This window comes from Crocuta crocuta, unplaced genomic scaffold, assembly GCF_008692635.1.
Source record: "Crocuta crocuta isolate KB4526 unplaced genomic scaffold, BGI_CrCroc_1.0 scaffold170, whole genome shotgun sequence".
Taxonomy (NCBI): Eukaryota; Metazoa; Chordata; class Mammalia; order Carnivora; family Hyaenidae; genus Crocuta; species Crocuta crocuta.
In genome coordinates, this window is record NW_027527853.1 from 1,346,105 (window position 1) to 1,367,641 (window position 21,537).

The following is a 21,537-nucleotide window of genomic DNA, read 5'->3' on the forward strand; positions in this document are numbered from 1 at the left end:
CTGCCACAGTCTTGCACAAGGTCTGGATCTGAGTGTCTTGGTTAAAAGCTCCCTCTCAGGACTCCTATCAGGGACAGGTCCTGGCTGTATACCCTTGGGCAAGATGCTCCTTCTCCCTGTGACCCATTTCTTCATTAGCAAAACAAGGATGGTGTTAAAAGTTCTTTGTGAAGATTGAATAAAATAATAAACATAGAACACTCACAAGAGTGCCTGTTATATATTAAGCACTCTGTAAGTATTGAGTAGAAAGAGGGCAAGGGAAAAAATTCTTCAAGTTTTGCCTGCTTGGACTTCTGCTCCTTTTTTTCCATTCCACACATTGACAAAAAAAATAAAAGAGTAAGAATATAAGGTTGTTACATAGACAAAGAGGACCAGTTGTTCTTTTCTGCTGAGTACTAAGTAAAACTATGTGGGCAGCACTCATAACAACACTCCTAATTAATTGCCATTTGTAGAATGACTATACATCCCAGCACTTTGCCCAGGATTGCCCCACTTTATTTCTATGGTAACTTAATATTCTGTTTTTGATAATTATTAATATTCTTAAAGATATCTGCTTGGATAATAAACTATTGAGTTGCCCAAGACATTACATTTCCAGAAGACTTTCAATATTGGTTCAAAGCATTAAGACAGGTTACTGAGAGAGTTTGTGAAATCCCTTCCTTGGAAATATTTAAAACATGCCCATCTGCAAATAAGTACTCATTTATAAATCCCTATAATGCTTTGTTTGGTTCAGTTTAACTAAACTGCCTTGCCCTGCCTTTAGGAGGTATGTAGGTAGTAAAATTAATGGAAACAACATTCCTAACTACTCAATTTGCCAAATAAAAATTGCTTTGTGCTGTGGGCTGGTGGATGTAGATAAGTTTAGAGCCAGTAACATTCTGCCTCAGATTGTAGAAAAGAGATATCATAGGTTTGCAAGCTAAATCTCGAACAACTAAAAGTCTGAGATAAGAATGTAATCTACTAGTTGAATAAGAATATTTTAATAATAGTTAACAATGTGACAGGTGCTGTATAAACATTAACACGTTATATCCTCAAAAACCCTTATGAACTTAGTACTATTATACATACTTCCAGATGAGAAAACTGAGTCACAGTGTTAAGGAACTTGGTCAAGCTAATGGCAGAATCACCGTTTGTCCCAGGTGGTTTGGATCCAGAGCCTGTGTTCTCCACCATGCTCCCGGGAAAGAGAGAACACTTTAGTGTAAATGAGGTGGGGACAATAGCAATAGCGCTGGTTAGTTTTTTCTGAGCTGGCTACTGGTAAGAGCAGACTGCCTTGTGAATGAGGGAAACAAACTGGTCCTCACAGAGAAAGGATTGAAGAAAAAAGTAGTATTTATAGAACTTTCCATGTAGTCCTCATGACATCCAGGGATGGTACTTATTATTTCACAGTTAAGGAAAGTGAGGCTCGGAGAGGTTAAGGAGTTTACCTGGGTAAACTGTAAGGACTTACTGTAAGTCAGGAGCAGCAGCAAGATTCTGACTCTGGAAACCTGTCTGACTGGGAGCCCCTGCTCTTAGTATCTGTGGAAAATGCCTGCGATCACTACTAGGCCAAACACACAGGCTACAAACCTAAATATAGAAAATCATGCTAGATGTGTGTGTGTGTGTGTGTGTGTGTGTGTGTGTGTGTGTTTTCTTCTGTGTGTGTTTATTTTCTAAACATTGCTTAATGAACATGTATCTTTTTTTATAACAGTTTTATTGAGATATAATTTACGTGCCATACACTTCACCACTTAAAGTGCACAGTCCATTGATTTTTAGTACCTTCACAGAACTGTGCTACCATCACTACAATTGCTCTTAGAACATTTTCATCACCCAAAAAAGAAACCCACAATCATTAGTGGTCACTCCCTGTTTGTCCCAAACCCCTCCAGCCCTAAATAACCATTAATCTGCTTTCTCTCAGTTGAATTACCTATTCTGGGCATTTCATTTAAATTTAATCATGTAACATATAGTCTTTTGTTAATTACTTCTTTCACTTAGCTTAATGCTTTCAAGGCTCATCCAGGGTGTCACATGTATCAGTACTTTATTTCTTGTTATTGTCAAATAATATTCTATTACATGAACATATCACATTGTACTTATCCACTCATCAGTTGATTTGAGTTGTGTCCATTTTTGGGGGCCATAATGAATATGCATGCACAAGTTTTTGTGTGCATGTGTTTTCATTTCTCTTAGGTATATACCTAAGAGTGGAATTACTGGGTCATATAGTAACTCTGTGTAACCTTTTGAGGAACACATGTATCTTTTTATTTTTTTTTTAATGTTTAAGTTTGAGAGAGAGAGAGAGAGAGAGAGAGAGAGTGAATGTGAATGGGGGAGGGGCAGAGAGAGAGGGAGACACAGAATCCAAAGCAGGCTCCAGGCTCTAAACTGTCAGCACAGAACCTGATGCAGGGCTCAAACTCATGACCTGAGCTGAATCCAGACACTTAACCAACTGAGCCACCCAGGTGACCCACTCATGTATCTTTTTAAAAGTAATTTGTTTTAAAGCTATGGCCCCTGGAACCACTTACATGAAAGTTGGAGTGGGAAAGACTATCTTATTGAAGTTAGATGTTCCATATCAAGCCTCTTTAAAAATCAAATCATCCAAATAACGAAAAGAAAAATAGAATAAAAAATAAGAAATTTAATCTTCAAGAGAGGTCGATATGTATATTGAATCATTTGTCTGTTCATACCACAAATATTTGTTGAGTATCTATTATCTTATATATATTATATATATATATCTTGTATATTATATATATTATTTTATATNCTCTCTGGAAGAGTATCTATGAAATTCTGATCAAGTGTTTTGTACACTGTAAATGTCCATTCAACTGTGAAATAGCTGCAGTAGGAGGGGGTCTCAGGGAGGCAAAGTCCTCCTGAGGCGGACCAAGAAAATGCACTCAGTGGAGAAGAAAAGGCTCAAAAAGCAAAGAGGAAGGTGGGGCCTACATGGGGACAGGACCAAGCTTTGGTCTCAGGCTGCTCAGGGCTTATCAGGGGATCCCAAAGGGAGGTCAGGGCCCAGGATCATCTGTGAGGTGCATCTCAGGGGAAGTTCAAGTCCTGTGTGTCTCTGCTCCTTTCTCCAGCTGCTCTTTATCCCGATCAGATCTGGTCACACTTCAAGGAGACTGCAGACTCGCCAGCAGAGGAACAGGGAGAAAAAAGTAGGTTGTGACAACACTCTTAGTACCTAGACTCTGTGGTGGTTGAGGGAAGGAGATTTTCAAGGACATTTGGGGATGTAATTGACAGTAATGGTAAGTAGGGCTTAAGGTGGGGAGAGGTTGCCAAGGGATTGAGACTGTGTGTGTAAGATGAGAATAGAAAAAATGAGATGTTTCCAGCTCTGCACTCTATTCTTCAAAATCTTTCTATAGTGTATACTGCCTATAAAGTGAAGCCCTTTGTGACGCATTCATGACACTCCACCGTCTGACCCCAGCTTAATTTTCCAACCTTACTTCCCTCTGCTCCCCTTCAGTACATCCAGCCACATTGAAGCGTTTACTTGCTCTCATATGAAACCAGAATACAGCCTTTGTCTGGAATTACCTCCTTTACTCTCTGTGTATCCAACTTACTACCAGTTCTTCAAAGCCCAACTTATGAACCAGGTCTTCCACAAGGACTACCAGAACCCTCACACTCTCCTTCTCTGACAGAATAAGTCTCAGACTTCACAAGATACATAGAATGTTTTATCCATGTAATGACTCTCACAGGTTGTCTTTGCTTCTCATTAGAAGGTAGGTCTCTCAAATTTACCTGCCTCTGATATAGAATCTGAGTCATAATAGGTATTCAATAAATGTTTGTTGGATCAGTGAGTTGATGAATTAATGGAGCAGCGTGCGGATAAGGGGAGAGAAAGGGAGGCTTGGGGGATGTGAGTATAGACATACTCAGGTAAGTGCCAGTGCAGCTAGGAGAGAAGGTTTCATGGAGAGATGACTGGAGATGTGCTGAGTGAGGTACAGATGGGAGCAGGAATTGGTGGTGGGGTGCAAGAGTGGGCAGAGAAGAAGTGAATATACAGGGCAAAGAGTACGCTCTACCGTAGGGACTCAGACTTGAGCTAAAGAACCAGTAGAGCATATTTTATTCCCAAGAATGAACTTAGATGCCTACAGGAGCTAGCCATGGGGCATCAGTGGGTAAGGAATAATGCATGTCCTGTCTGATGAGAGTAGATTCTTGGAGATGAGGCACCATGGACAGATCTTGAAACGTTTTCAGAAGAAGCCAGAAAGACATGTTTTGTGGTGAAATTTCCCCTTTGTGAAAGAAATGGACACATACCCTACTGAATTTTAAATAAATTTTCATAAACTGAACACATTCATGTAACCAGTACTCTGACGAAGTATCAGAATATTACCAGCAATTCAGAGGCACCCCCATCTGCTCCCTTCCAGTCCTTACTGTCCTTAGTAACCACTCTTGGCTTCTAATATCATAGAATATTCTTGCCACTTTTATACTCTGTATAAATGCAATCATGTAGTACTAAGTTTTTTGTATATCTAGGTTTTATCACTCCACATTGTATTTGTGAAAAACATCCATATTGTTGGATATAGTTAATTGGATTGCTCATTCTCACTGCTGTATAATATCCCACTGTGTGAATATACACAATTTATGTGTTCATTCTACTGCTGGAGTGTCGGAGGCCGCGCTGGCTCCGGCAGGTCCAGGAGGCCCTGAAGGATGGTTGGTGTCGGCAAAAGAGAATGAGAGAGCCCCGAGATTCTTTCTGATCACCAGGCAGGCATCTCTGTCCTGTAGGTTTTGGTATCTTTATTTTACGGCTCAGCAACAAGATGAAGTCATAGAAAGGAATTTCTTACAATGGGAGGCCTTTTGTGATATCAATTAACAGAATGTTCTTAGTGAAAAACAGCATAACATACAAGTTAAATTGTATATAGATAAGCTAGGAGTTATTCTGTCTGGCCCTCAAGAAGATAAATGTTTCTGAATTGGTTTATTTGTGGAAACTAACATGGGGGCCCTAAATTGTCAGTCTTTGCACCTGGGTTTATGTTTTAGCTACTCTTATCTATCCTCATCCCAGCTACCAGTGTAAGGGAGGGTGTTTGTGGAATGCAGGCCTTGAGGAAGGGACTGCTATGCTTTACCAATTAGCAAAGATATATGTAGTAGTTATGTTCTGCTCTTAACCCCAAAATAGGCTCTTTGTCTCGGGGCCAGGCTCAATTGTAACTCTTGTGTTCTTAACCCCCTCTATTATCTAAGCCTTGGGTCTGCAAGGCCCATAGGAAGAGCCTTTTGACAATTGCCCATAGAGCTTTCATCTAAAGTCTCTTTTGTAAAGGCAGGAATATGCTTTTCCTTATGAGGTATCTGTATTCAGAATATGGGTCTGATATGGAATATTGGGAGGCCTGGTCAATACCAGCAGGCTTATATCCAACATGAGCTAATGGTAGCAGAAGGAGATACCAGTTTTCATTTCACATGGGAGGAGCTGCAGACATTGTCACTTCCTTGCCATGATTGCCATCCAGAGAGGCCAGTTCGGCTCCCAGCACTGGAGAACATTTAGTCTTCAGTGTTTTAACCGTAACACACAGTGCTGCTAGTTGGTGTTTTTTGGTGAACATAATGTGCCCATTATTACCAATTGTACCTATGAACAAAGTAGCAGAGTCATAAAATATGTGTATGTTCAGCTTTGATGGATACTGCTGACGTGTTTGTACAGATTTGCATTCCCCCCAGCAGTATATGAAAGTCTGGTTTCTCCACAACCTTATCTACACTGATTTTTGTTTTCATTTTAGCCATTCTTGTGGATGCGTAGTCATGTTGCATTGTTGTTTTGATTCATATTGCTCAGACGAATAACAAAGCTGAGCAACTTTTCCTTTGTTCATTGGCCATTTAGATAGTCTTATGTTTTATGAGGTAACTGTTCAAATTATTTGCTCATTCAACAGACACATGAAACGATGCTCAGCATCCCTTTTCATCAGGGAAATACAAATCAAAACCACACTGAGATACCACCTCACACCAGTCAGAGTGGCTAAAATGAGCAAATCAGAGAACTCTAGATGCGGGCGAGGATGTGGAGAAACGGGCACCCTCCTACACTGTTGGTGGGAATGTACACTCGTACAGCCCCTCTGGAAAACAGTGTGGAGGTTCCTCAGGAAACTAACAATAGAACTCCGCTATGACCCAGCAATAGCACTGCTAGGAATTTACCCAAGGGATACAGAAATGCTGAGGCATAGGAGCACATGTACCCCAATGTTCATAGCAGGACTCTCCACAATAGCTAAAACATGGAAAGAGCCTAAGTGTCCATCAGCAGATGAATGGATCAAGAAGATGTGGTTTATCTATACCATGGAAGACTACATGGCAATGAGAAACAATGAAATCTGGCCATGTGTAGCAACATGGATGGACCTTGAGGGTGTTATGCTGAGCAAAATAAGTCAGGCAGAGAAGGACAAATATCATATGTTTGCACGAATAGGAGGATTAGGAGGAACTTGACGGAGGAACAAGGGGGAGAAGAAGGGGGGAAATGGTGGGGGAAAGGGAGAGAGGCAAACCATGAGAGACTCTTGAATGCTGACAAAAACTGAGGACTGATGGATGTGGTGGGGAGGAGGGATGGGCATGGAAGAGGGCACTTGTGAGGATGAGCACTGAGTGTTATGTGGAAACTAATTTGACAATAAACTATTTGTAAAAACAAAAAATTATTTGCTCATTTTTCTATTGAGTTGTCTATCCTCTTCTTTATGTATTCTGGATATGAATCCTTTGACGATATATGTGTACTATGAATATCTTCTCCTACGTAGTCACCTGTCTTTTCACTCCTTTAATGGTGCCTTTTGATAAACACAAGTTCTTAATTGTCTAATTTATCAATTTTCTCTTTATAATCAGCATTCTTTGTGTTTTAATATTTGCATACTCCAATGTCAAAAAGATGTTCTACTGTGTTTTCTCTAAAAACTTTATTGTTTTTATCTTTCATATTTAGCTCTGCAATCCATCTGGAATTGCTTTATTGTATGGTATAAGGTATGGTCAATAAACATTTTTCCATATGGATATCCAGTTTTCTCAACACCCTTTATTGAAAAAGATCATCCTTTCCCCAATGCTCTGCAATGTTATAAACCAGGTTTTCGTATATGTGAGGGTCTGTTTCTGGATACTGTATTACATTTCATTTGTTAGTTTGTCTATTCTTGCACCAAAATCTCAGTGTCTTAATTATTACAGCTTTATACTAAATCATCATATCTTCCAGCTTTGGTTTCTTCTTCAAGATTACATTGGATTTCTTTGGGCCTTTGCATTTCCACATGAATTTTGGAACCAGCTTATTAATTTCTGCAAAAGAACTTCCTGAAGTTTTTATAGAGTTTGCATTAAATCCATACTTTAACTAGAGAGAAATAACATCTTTACAACAGTGAATCTTCCATTCCATGAATATGCTAAATCTCTTCATTTATTTAGATTTTTCAGTTAATGTTTTGTAGTTTTCAAGGTAGAGGTTAAGTCTTACCCAGTTTTTATTAGATATAATACTAGGTATTTGATATTTGTTGAAATTATATCTTTTTTAAAGTTTTGCTTTCCACATAGTTGTTGCCAGTATATAGCAATCAAATTGATTTTGTATGTTGACCTTATAACCAATTATTTTGCTAATAACAAATTCACTTAATTCTAATAGTTTTTAGATGCTTGTGGATTTTCTACATACACAACAATATTGTCAGTAAATAATTATAATTTTATTTCTCCTATTCTGATGATTACTCATCTTTGATTAGGCCATCTATTTCCTGAAGAAGTATGTTCATGCTGTGACCTCTGTTTCTTTTGGGATTTGTTGTTCATATCTCCTTCCACTAAGTTTCTGTTCCTTTTGCTCTAGAAGCATATACACTCCTTCCTCTGTTCTCTGCACTCTAGGGGTCGGTATAGCTCACAGTAAATTTCTTTAGACTGTCTGTTACTCTCTGGTTGAGCTTACCCTTTCTTTTATCAACACCAATCTGTGTTGCCAGAAGTGTATGTGATAAACAATAAAAGCGGGAAGTCCATATGGCTTCTTGTTCAACTCAATCTTTTCTGTGGTGTGGAGCTAAGTTTCTACTAGAAACACTCTCCATTTCTCTGGTGACCCACCTATGTCCTTAGATTTCTTAGTGCCAACAAGGATATGCTTTTAATACTGACTTTATTCTGCCTAAAACAAACAAGGCTAACATTTGGTAAGGATGCTAATTATGGTGTATGGTCCTAATTACAGTATATTGTAGTTGTTTCCTTGTTTCATTGGTAATGGACCTTCTGCTTGATGCTTCTTTTCATTCTTTCTGTTTTTGTCAGTGGGTTTTGAAGGAGGAGAATAAAGTTAAAACTCCTTTATTACATCATCTGCAACCAGATGTCCCCTTTCACATTCCCCCCCTTCACATTTTAAAAAATGAAAATTTATAGTTCTTTATTCTAAACATTATACATGGCCATTGTAGAAAGTATAGAAAATACACGGAAATACACAGAAGAATCGTTAAGAATAGAACAGTATGGACTTCTTGCTTGAGGCAAGAGCAGCAGAGACTTTGGTATAACTGCAAGACAAGAGGTGTTAATGGACAAAAGAATCCCTTAGAGAGCCAGACTGTGCCAAAATATACAGCCCTCAAAGGGGAATTTAGTTAGACAAATCCACAGGACAAGCCGAGTGTGCAAACATAAACAGCCCTCAGAGGGGAGATCTGGTCAGGCAAACCTAGACAAGGCCCTGCAGGAAAGCAGAGGCTACAGAAAAGGCAGAATGTACAAACAGCACCACTCAGAGGGGAGGCATAAAGAGGGTGGAATCCCAGGCATTAGAGGTGCTAGAAGGCTTATTAAGTTACATTTCATTCCCTGGGGCTAATGCTGAATCATTCCCAGTTAAAGATTCATTGAATGCATTTTGATAAATGGCTCACAAGGGGCATGACTTCCCCAGAGAAAACACAGCTAATCTGTTGGAAGGGATCTCAGGGAGAGTCTAGGCCAGTACCTCCCAAAGCATGGTCCATGGGCCACTACTGGCATAGGAAGTTATTTTATTATTTCCTTTATTAAAATTTTTTTTTAATGTTCTGTTTATTTCTGAGAGAGAGAAACAGTGTGAGCAGGGGAGGGTCAGAGAGAGAGGGAGATACAGAATCTGAAGCAGGCTACAGGTTCTGTGCTAGCCATCAGCACAGAGCCCAACGAGAGGCTCAAACCCACGAATCGTGTGATCATGACCTGAGCTGAAGTCAGACACTTAACTGACTGAGCCACCCAGGCACCCCAGAAGTTATTGTAATGATACAGAGATTTTCTTTTTACTTTGATAGTTTTTTTAAATTTTAATTTGTGTTAAAAAGAATTATAGCTAACACTGAAAATGCAATTTCACAGATGTCCTTATTTAGGATGAGGCTAAATTCGGTTGTAATGTTAGGCCTGGGCTAATTTAAAGAAAACTATTAAGCAAATAAAGTATAAGGTTGGACAGATGTTGCAAAAATCAAGGTTTGGGGATTCTGTTCTAGGGTCACCCTCTCATCTCAACTTTGAGGAAGCTAAGCAGGAGAAGAAACATGGCCCATACAAGGCAGCACCGAGACAAAACCCAGTCTCTTAATTTCCAGACCAGTGTGCTTTCTTTTGCAACTGACAAGGTTTCCTAATTAATTTGACAGATTTCAAAATTGGAAGAGTTTCTAGGTATTTATCACATGCTTCTGGCTACTATTTATCTTTATGATACATGTATACTTGTAAATAAACTCTGTCTCTATGTAATCATTCACTTAATAAGCATTACAAAACATTGTGGGGAGTGATGTCAGGGATACTGAGGTAAAATGATGGGGTCTCAGACCATAATGAAATTTTAATTTTGTGAAGAATTAGATGTTTAAGTTTTCAAGACACAATAAAGTAAGTGTAGATACAATAATACAAGAAAAGAATTGTAGAAGAACAGAGAAACGAGCAATTATTTCCGGGTAGAATCTGAGAGATTTCATGAAGTAGGTGCTACTTGAGTTAGGCTTGGATGAATGAGTAGGATTTCAGTGTGCAAAATGAGGTAGAGGACCTCAAAGAGACACACCTATTTGTACACCCATGTTTACAGCATTATTCACAAAAGCTAAAATGTGGAGGCAACCCAAGTGTGCATCGACAAATGAATGGATAAACAAAATGTGATATATGCATACCATGGACTATTATTCAGCCTTAAAAGGGAAGGAAATTCTGACACATGCAGCAGGATGGATTTTGAGAACATTATGCTAAGTGAAATAAGCCAGTCCTAAAAAGACAAATACTATATGAATCCATTCATATGAAGTACTTCAAGAAGACAAAATCACAGAGACAGAAAGTAGATGGTGGCTGCCAGGAGCTGGGGGAAGGAGTGAGTGGAGTGTTATTGTCTAACGGGTAGAGTTTCCATTTTGCAAAATAAAAAGAGTTCCATTTCACAAATGAATAGTGGTGATGATAACATACTAATTTGAATGTACTTGGTATTACTGAACTCTATGTTTAAAAAATGGTTAAGATAGTAAGTTTTATGTTATATGTATTTTACCACAATAAAAACATTGGAGAAAAAAGGAAGAAAATTCCTGGCTCAAATAAACAGTGGGAACAAGATTGAGAACTGCCTGAATATGTGGTGAATTTGGATAATGGTAAATAAGCTGATCTGGCTGCAGGCCTAGCTAGAGGAGGCAGTGTGTAGGATGTTCTGAGAGGTAAGCCTTTAAGGACAGATGAGTCTGAGTCTTGACAGGCATTGGAAGTAGTGCCAAGAAATTTGAACCTTACTCTCTAGATGATGAAAAACGGTAAGTGGGACCAAGGAGTCACATATTCCCAAAGTGACCATGACATGCCTATATTGAACACTAAGAGTGCTCAAAGTTCCCTGAATCCTCAGTGAGTTATGAGGAGAGAGCACTAATGAAGCAGATCATGATGCCAGATTATACTGTAAAAAGAAACAGGGACTAGAGGACCAGCAAGAGAGAGACACAGTTGGCTGGCCACGTGGAATGAAGGAATCTCAAAGAGGATGAAAAGCAACTCCTTAACCAGCATAGGAAGAGCCATACAGAGAACAGAGAGAACCAGAATAGCAATCATTGACAGGGACAATTAAATTCCTCTTTCCTATTGTGACATTGGAGAGGCTTCAGCAGCCTATAGCCTTGGAAAAGAAGGAAGGCTGATGACTTCATGTGATCTGAAGATCCAGAGATGAGAGGTGAAATCAGGGCTTGAGCAAAGAGATGTCAAGGCTAGAAGTGGCAGAGAGAAAGGTGGTGAGAGATCATCTGGGGAAAACCAAGGGAATTTACCTGGCCATTGCCAAGGCTTAAGGTATGCTGTGTGCAAAGCATAGGCCTGGGCAAGAGCTTACTTCAATAAAGATGCATATCCAAGCAAATAGTTGGTCCCTGAGAACCCTGGGAGACTGAAAACACAGGAAAGGGCCATCCAAAGTCCCACATTTCAACAGGGAAAGAAATAAAGCTTCATGAACAGGTAGAAAGAACAGACAATACAAGTTGAGATCACTCAGAAAGAATAAGCATCTACTTCAATTGATTAATTAATATGTGTGTGATCATTGTTCTCTCTTCTCACAGAGAATTTTGTGGTAAGATTTCTGGTACTGTCTTTTCAATATTCTCTTCCAGAATGCCAGAAATATATTTTCTTTAAATAGTTCATATAATCAACTACCTATGGAATTCATGTGACAGATGCTTTGAATCAAGTGTAATGTGAGTGATCTGAAAACAAGTGTGTGTATGCATGTCAAATTAACTATGGGGTGGGAACAATGATGAGGCTAATTGCAAAACATCAGAAATTCTAGAAATAATTGATATCTTCCCTTTGAAATTCAACTTAATTAGGTCCTTTCTTGCCCCCTGAGGACCTTGCAATCCAGTAGTTGATAGACATCGCTGTACAGGCAGACTAAAAATTATAAGGAAAGCTCATCTAGGGTGTCTTGGTGGTTCAAAGAAGTGGTTCACACTTCTTATATCTTATTAAGTCTAAGATGCTGTCAACTGAATGACACACCATTTTTTATGCATCACTAAGGAAAAAAAAAGAGAACTCAGAGTAAACTATGGCATACCATTGATTGTAGGAGACATCCTTTTTCCAGAGATGTTAAAAATGTGAAAAGAGCCATCTTAGAATTGATGAAATGTGGTAATTGAAGAATTTTGACAGTTTGATATAAAAGGAAAAGCCCACCACGCAGGGGTCCCTCTGCTTTTTATATATTATGTACTTTCTTTGATCATTCACATGATTTCAATCACTGCCTCGAGGATAACTCATAAATCTTTATCTCCTGCCAGACTTTCTCCCTTAAATGCAGACCTTTATGTCCAAGTTTATTTCATTCATTTATTTTACATTTATGTAGTACCTTTCATGTGCCAGACAGTGTTCTAAGTGTTTTGTATTAAGTTCATAAAAACCCTATGAATAAGTATTATTATTTTTATTATTATTATTAATTCCAGTATACACAGAGATTAAGTAACTTGCCCAAGGTCATGGAACTAGTAAGTGGCAGAACTAGAAAAGATGGGCATGAGAGACATTGCAAATCACAGGACTTAAATCTGTAGTATTTGTCAACTGAGTGGGGATGGAAGCTGAGAAAGAAATAAGGTTTTAAAAGGGAGATGACATGAGGAATCACTGTCTTAGCTCAGGCTGCTATAACAAAATGCCACAGACTAAATTCCACTGGCTTAAATAACAGAAATTTATTTCTCACAGTTCTGAGGCTGAGAAGTCCAAATACCAGTGGATTCAGTTCCTGGTGAGAACCTTCTTTCTGGCCTGTAGATGGCCACCTCCTAACTGTGTTTTCACATTGTGGAGAGAGGGCTCTGATCCTCTTCTTCTTATAAGGACACTTATCTCATCTTGGGGCCCCACCCTCATGACCCCATCTTACCCAACCATCTCCCAAGGGCCCTATCTCCAACTACCATCACATTAGGGGTTAGGGCTTCACCATATGAATTTGAGGGAGACACAAACATTCAGTCCATATCAGTCACCAAAAGGTATAATGGAGTCAAATAAGAAAATTTCCTTTGGAAGAAAAATATTTAAACTTGAGCACAAGTTGAGTTTTTAAGTGCTGCAAGAAATGCAGGGGCAATATCCTCTACTCAACTGGAAACACTAGTATGTAGAATTGGGCAGATATCAAGCCAGGGATACTGATTTGGGAGTCAGATGCAGAGCTGAGTAGATGGTGTTCTAAGAGATCTGATAGAAGCAAGCTAAGGACACCTGGAGAAAACTCCACATCTAAGAGAGAAAGAAGAGAAGGCTCAGTCTGAGTAGGAAGAATTCAAACCCTGGAGGGTCACAGAAGGCAAACAAGAGAGTTTCAAGAAGGAGGAAGTTGTTGGTCGATGTTAAATTGCTACTTGTTAAATGCAGAGATGGAGAAGAGTGACTTAAATAAAACCCTCACATTCACTAAGAAGCTCACTGGAGATGGCGAAAGCGCACTTGCATCTGATTGATTAGATGGAAACTAGTGGATAGATGACTTTAAAAGACAGCAGGAGTTGCAGATATTTTTTTAGGAAGTTTGTCTGTGCTGTGAGGGAAAGTTAAAGTCCTGTAGAAGGAATGAGGACATAGATTTTCAAAATGGAATTCTGAAGTAGTCAGGGTATAGATTTAATGGAAAGAAGTCAAGATGTAAGAGGCATGGCATGGGGCGCCTGGGTGGCTCAGTCGGTTAAGCATCCAACTTCGGCTCAGGTCATGATCTCACAGTTCGTGGGTTCGAGCCTCGCGTTGGGCTCTGTGCTGAAAGCTAGCTCAGAGCCTAGAGCCTGCTTCGGATTCTGTGTCTCACTCTCTCTGACCCTCCCCTGCTTACGCTGTCTCTCTCTCTCTGTCTCTCTCTCAGAAATAAATAAAAAACATTAAAAATTTTTTTAAAAAAAGATGTAAGAGACATGGAAACCAACGTGACAATAAACTATTTATAAATAAATAAATAAATAAATGTATGTATTCCACAGGAAAAAAGATAAATAAATAAACATTAGAATTTTATAAAATTTAAAGTAAAATACTTCTGAAAGTGAAAAGGAACATTAAAAATAAATAAAATACAAAAAAAAAAGAGGCAGAGAATTAGATAGTCAATCTTTGAAGGAGGGCAAAGGAAAGAGGTATCCTTAACAAGTAGGGAACCTCATTCTCTGTATTGAAAGGATAATAATAACAATATCATTGTTTGGGACTTTTGTTAAGTTTCAAGAACTGTTCTAAATAGTTTATATGTAATTGATTGTATCAAAAATTCTTTAAGGTAAAACTATTATTTCCCTCATTTTACAGATGAAAAAAATGAGGGTCAGAGTTTTAAACAACTTGTCTGAGGTCTCAATGCCAGTAAGTGGTATAAGCAAGATTTAACCCCAAGAATTAAATTATTGATTCCAGAATCTCCACTCTAAACCAGTATACTGTAAAATAATAAAGATGTTGAGATTGCTAAAATGAAAGTTTAGGATTCTTGTGTCAGATAGCCTAAAACTTTGTAGTAAAATAGAATTTGAGGTTTTCTGCTGGAAGTGGGTAAAAGATGGTGAGGTTGAGGGGCTCTATGGGATCAGAGATGATTTGAGAATCTACTGTTAAGAAATTCAAAAGGGGGGGCGCCTGGGTGGCTTAGTCAGTTAAGCGCCTGACTTCAGCTCAGGTCATGATCTCACAGTTCGTGGGTTCAAACCTCACATCAGGCTCTGTGCTGACAGCTAGCTCAGAGCCTGGAGCCTGCTTCAGATTCTGCATCTCCCTCTCTCTGACCCTCCCCTGCCCACGCTGTTTCTCTCTCTCTCAGAAATAAATAAAACATAAAAAATTTAAAAAAAAAGAAATTCAGTAGGGATCTAGAAAGTGATGAGTCAAAATATCCATATCCTTCCTACCTGCCACGGTGAGAGAAATATGAATATTATGGTAAGATTACTATGCTTATTTTTCTTGACCCTTCTAAGATGTATCCAGATGCTGAAGTACTTGATTGTAGAATTAACGGTGGGGGAATGGACCTAATGTCTCAGCTTCTCAGTATACTAAATGGGATTCAGACAATGGTATGTCTATGCCAGTGTTCAGAGGAGCTCTTGCACCTCCACCTGAAGGTTAAAAATAGTAAGTATCCATCTTTGAATCTCTGAAATTATGCAGAAAGATATTGGGGAAGGGAATTTGTCCATTCATTGTCAACATTACATGTTTTGTTGACATTCATTCACTAAGAGAATCAAGATTACAGTCAGAGTTTTCTAAGAGCTATTAGATATTTACATGTTTCTTCTCTGTGGCCTTAATGCTTTATCTTCTTATAAAATCTATAACTTTCATTATATTATAGATATTTATGGGCACTTTTTTGTCCCCTTGTGTGACCATCATCTTTGGAAGGCAAGGACTATGTGTTGCCCATATCTATATTTCCAGTGCCTGGATTCTTCTCAGTGCATAATGTCTTTAAATTGAATTACTGTAGGGGCAGAAATACCTCTTGCCACGTTTTTGGAAATTATACCTAGTTAAAATAATTCTAAATTTATGTGAATTCTTGGACATGGACAAGTCATGTTCATTATCCTCACTTCAGTTTTTATTTAAGTGATTTGTGGAGACAATCACAATGTTTCAATAAATATAATGCTTCTGTGTGGTTCAAAATTTGACATATACAGCACATTTCAGGGGAGTAGGGTTCAATTTTGAAAAATCAAATTTTAATAATTAAACTCTAATGTGGCAGCCTAAAGACATCTTAATGTTAAAGTCTTTTTAATTATAATTGAAAAGTAAAAAACTAATTTTTTCCAACTACAATGACTCTAAACACTTATTTCATATTAAATCATTACATTAAAACCCTGTTTTAAAAATTATATAAAGGGAATTAATGAAAAATTCTCTATTGAGTCATCTGAATCCCAAGTAAGAATTATTTCTAAGAGAATGGCTATTCCTGTTCTTCACATTGCTCTTGCTTCTCCTTTATAATTTGATACAGTTCATATTATAGTCCTCAAGTCTATACAACCTTAAATTCAATTATCCTGATATTTCCTTTTTACAGCTAATATCCAATTGTATCATGATGAATGCATTTGGAATGGCTATGCATTTCCAACTTGCTGTTTTCTAACTGCGTTATAAGGCTTAATGTGCTATGGTTTAGTTGCTTTTGTTTACTTAATTTTCTTGCTGTTTAACTTTCCCTCTGTTTTGCAAACTGTACTTTTCAGAAAGCAAACATTATCTATTTAAGTTATTTATGTGCTTTTGAAGGAGTTTATGTTTTATATTTTCGGTTTACTGCTCCAAGATCCTTTGGACTCTGTTCTCTATTCATATAGTCTATATTTTTTAATGTTTCTTTTGCTCTCTTCATATGCTCTTGATTTGCTCAAAAATGTGTTTAAGACACACTTGTAAATGATTTTAGAGAGTGGCCAAGCCAGCCATAATTGCATTTGGCCCACTACATCTCCCTGGTCCAGTAATGGTCAAGGTCACAAGCCCTTTACCACATGGGCCAGTTTATGTCACATTGCTTTACAGATCACAGACCTTGCTCATGACCTTATTCAAAATTCACACAAATGTATATTTTTAGACACAAGAAAAACTAGGAGACAATATAGACACATAAATCCAAATCCAACCTCACTACTAAGAAAGTGGTTTAATATATGTGCCCTACCATTGATGGCTTAATCACATGTTTTTATTATTTAACAAAAATTATTTTCTTCTTCCTATATTCCATGTACTCTAAGTTATTGGGAATACACAGTGAACAAAACAGTCTATTCTGGCTCTCATGTACTTTTCATTGTTATAGACTCCCACCCCTACTATAGATAATAAACATAATAACTAAAGAAGATATGTAATATGTTTCATAGAGATAAGACCAGATTTTTTAAAAAGCAAATGAGATAGTTAGGAAGTATTCGAGAAAAAGGTAAATTTTTAAATACAGTGGCATCTCTGCAAATATCTATTTGGCACCTGTTCTGTTCCATTTATGTAGTAAAAGGCAGACACGGTTCTTGCCTTCAGGGAGCTTATACTTTTATAGGTAAGACAGATACTGAACAAGCAACACGAGTCTGATGAGTGATCTAAAAAGGGGAGAGTAGAGTACAACCAGGTATTATAAGGGGTGGTAATCTAAGGGTCAGGGAAAATCTCCTTGAAGAAGTGGCACTCATTTTTTTTCTTATTTAGTTTTGGCGGGGGGGCGGGGATGGAGAAGGACAGAGGGAGAAAGAGAATCTCAAGCAGGCTCCATGCTCAGCACAGAGCCTAGTGTGGGGCTCGATTCCTCAACCCTGGAATCACGACCTGAGCTGAAATTAGGAGTCAGACACTCAACTAACTGAGCCACCCAAGTGCCCTGAAGAAGTGGAACTTAAATGAGACCTATTAGATGAGGAATTAGGGGACAATGAGGAAGCTCAGTCAAAGTTGTAGATTTCAGGGGCCTCTTAAACATCACTCTTACCCATATTCTCCATTTCATATACGAGAAAACTAAGCCCTAAGAAGATAAAATTATTTACCTAAGTTACACAATGAATTAGGGACAGGGTTAGGACTAAAACCCAGAAACTCCAGAATGAAAGCTGCACAGGAAAGGGATTTCATCTATTTACTTCACCACTGTATTCTTAGTGCCTAAAACAGTGAACGTTTATTGAATCAAAGAATGAATAAATTGCCTGATTGACTTGTCACTGTTTCCCCCCCCATCATAAAGTTCATATATAAACTGTATAAGGCCAAAAGGGCTGAGTGTGATATGTGAAGTAAAACAGACACATTCCCTGTCCTCCAATATCTTGTCATATTAGACCAGCAGGTCTCAAACTTTTCGGCCTCAGGTTCCCCGGTACACTCCTAAAAATTATTGAAGAACATAAAGATGTGTGGGTTACATCTATAATATTTGCCTTATAGAAATTAAAACTGAGAAAATTTTTTAAATGTGTACATATTAATTCACTCAAAAATAACAATAAATCCTATTATATGTTAACATAAATAACACTTCTTATGAAAATAGCTTTATTTTCCAAGAGAAAAAAGTAGTTAGTGAGAGGAGTGGCATTGATTTTCCAATTTTTGCAAATCTCCTTGTGTCTGGTTTAACAGAAGACAGCTGAATTTTCATCTACTTCTGCATTCAATTTGTTGCAATATGTTGTTTTGGTTGAACTATATGAAGAATATCTGTACTTATACAAACATGTAGTTGGAAAAGAGAAGGGTATTTAATAGCCTTTTCAGATAATTCAGATATTCCTGTGGATAGTACACCAAAACTCAATTAGTAGTAATGATTTTCTAAAGGCTAATTGCAGTGTGGAATCCAAATCTCTACCAATGAACTTTTCATATTCTGTTACATTAAAATCCGGGATCTGTCTTACAATTTGAATGGGTCTTTTACTCGTGCATGATTTTGTAACATCATTCATTGATCTGGAAAACTTTGGTTCATTGAGCTATATGAATCTTCCAAATGTCATATAATTTCATTATACAATATTTAAAAATCACCTTTTTGATATCACTAGCAAGCTCATAAGAAAAGTCATTTACTATTGGGAGGCTGTCAGGCTCACATAGGTAGATAGAAGTTTTCCAAAATTCTAACTTTTCACTTGAAAGTTTAAATTTTTATTACTGGCAACAAATGCTGTCATTTCCCTTGATGTGATAGACTCACTTCATTTTGGAAAAGATGTCTGCCAAGTATCCAACTCTGAATAATCTTGGCTTGTCTGTTAGTTGTTCACTCAAGCAATACTTACGTTCTATGAAAAAAGCAGTTAGTTTAGCTCATAACTCAATCACAACAGTGCTTCTCCTTGAGATAATCATTGCACTTCAGTATACACTGGAAGTGCTTTATGCCTGCGTCCCATTTTGTCACATGGAATATTAAAAAGGTATGTATTCAAGGTTTGGGGTGGCTGCATGGCTCAGTTAGTTAAGCTTCTGATTCTTGATTTAGGCTCAGGTCATGATCTCATGGTTTGTGAGATCCAGCCCCTGCATCAGGCCCTGCACTGACAGCTCAAAGCCTGCTTCGGATTTCTCTCTCCCTCTCTCTACCCCTCCCCCATTTCCTCGTGTGTGTGTGTGTGTGTGTGTGTGTGTGTGTGTGTGCGCGCGCGCGCTCTCTCTCTCTCTCTCTCAAAGTTAATAAACATTAAAATAAATAAGTTAAAGGGACCACTGGGTGGCTGTTGGTTGAGCATCTGACCAGCTCAGTCATGATCTCCCAAGTTCATGGGTTGAGCCCCACATTAGGCTTTGCACTGACTGCATGGAACCTGCTTCAGTTTCTGTATTCCTCCCTGTCTCTCTCTTTCTGCCCTCCCCCCTCAATAAATAGACATTAAGAAATATTTTTAAAAGAATTTTTTTAATGTTTTATTTATTTCTGAGAGAGAGAGACAGCATGAGCAAGGGAGCGTCAGAGAGAGAAGGAGACACAGAATCTGAAACAGGCTCCAGGCTCTGAGCTGGCAGTCAGCACACAGCCCAACGCGGGGCTCGTGCCCATGAAACACGAGATCATGACCTAAGCCGAAGTCGGATGCTCAACTGACTGAGCCACTCAGGTGCCCCAACATTAAGAAATATTTTAAATAAATTTTTAAAAGTATGTATTCAAGGGTCAAGAATTAATAAATAATTTCTTTTTTACTCCTTCATCAGGAACATCTTGGGGCGCCTGGGTGGCTCAGTCAGTTAAACATCTGACTCTTGATTTCAGCTAGGGTCATGATCTCATGTTTCCTGAGATTGAGGCCCATGTCGGGCTCTGAGCTAACAGTGAGGGGCTTGCTTGGGCTTCTCTCTCTCTCCTTCCCTCTGTCTCTGCCTCTCAACATGCTGGTATACTCTCTCTCTCGAAATAAATAAAAACATTTTATAAAAAAGGAACATCTTAAGGGGAAGTGATTAAGTTGCTGTTATTTACTGCAAGTGTGTTGTAGTTGTAAAGAAACTGAAGGAGGTAGATGGGTGGGAGACAGAGAAGGAAAGAGAAGGAAGTGGAAGAAAAGAGTGAAGATGCGAGGTATGGGAGCAGAGAGAGAGCCAGGAACCAAGAAAAGAGATACAGAGGTGACAAGAAAAAGGTGGGTGGAAAAGTTGCTGAAGTAGAATGCTGCCTACACTCTTCTAATAACGTGAGTAATATGTTAAAAATAGGATCACACAAACAGCTTTCTTAACATGCCTTTTAAGGAAGGGTAGGCATCATGCCTTCACTTACCAGACTGTTAAATATTGTGCAGTTGATTTGCTGATAAAACAGTTTGACAAGAGAGAACCAGAAACAGATTTTAATCTCTCCACCACTTTTCTGAGCCTAATATTATGCAGTCACCAATTTCTTCCCCATGGAATGAGTCAGTAATTCTGAACAATGGTATTATGGTTCTTTATTTGGTACTGCTACCACAGAGTCAGTCTGTGTCACTGGCCAACTGTGGACAATGTAGACAATGTCAAAGTACAGTACTTGGCAATGCATAAGAAATCTGCTGTGGACCCACCAATGTCTTCACGATCCCCACAAATAGGCATGCTCACGCATTTACTTGCATTCCTTAAGAGCCTGCTCAAGCTTTTCACTTCTTCCATTAAGCTAAACCAAGCAGTTCTCTAGAGATAAATATATGTCCCTTATTAGGAAACACTAATGCAAGATCAGAAGCCATCTTAATTAAGGTCAATTGTTCTCAATCTTGGCTACACATTTAAGATCACCTGGGGAGCTTTTAAAAATTCCAATTCCCAGGCAACATTCTAGACCAATTAAATCAGACTTTTGGAGGGTAAGACCCATTTATCAGTATATTTTAAAGCTCCCCAGATGATTCCAGTGTTCAGCCAAAGTTCACAACCATTGACCTGAGCTTCCTTAATGAGATATACTTGGGGACATTACAGAGACCCAGAGAATTAATAATCTGCCTTATTTGCTCTCAGCTGCCCCAAGAAATTAATGTAAATTAATAGTAAATACATCCCAAAATCTGCTGGCAGTATTAGGTAAAACAAGCTTCAGAAAGGTTCATGACTGTCAGGATTCATAGAAAGATCTAGAAAACTCAAAGGAGGAGGAAGCTCATAGATACTTGACTTTGAGATACCATTCTTCCTGGCTCCCTGCCTGCCTTTCTGGCTATACTTCATTTCTCTTTGCAAGTTCTTCTTCCTCTACCCATCCTATAAATATCAATATTCTCTAGGGTTCTTCTTTTCTTATTCTAAGTATAC

At 38.4% G+C, this 21,537-nt stretch overlaps 1 protein-coding gene across 3 annotated transcripts in view; it reads left to right on the forward strand.

Annotated features, from left to right (window-relative positions):
• HPSE2 (heparanase 2 (inactive)) overlaps positions 1–21,537 on the forward strand; it is a 608,936-nt gene that overhangs the window by 524,635 nt on the left and 62,764 nt on the right. The gene's annotated exons all lie outside the window — the stretch shown is intronic.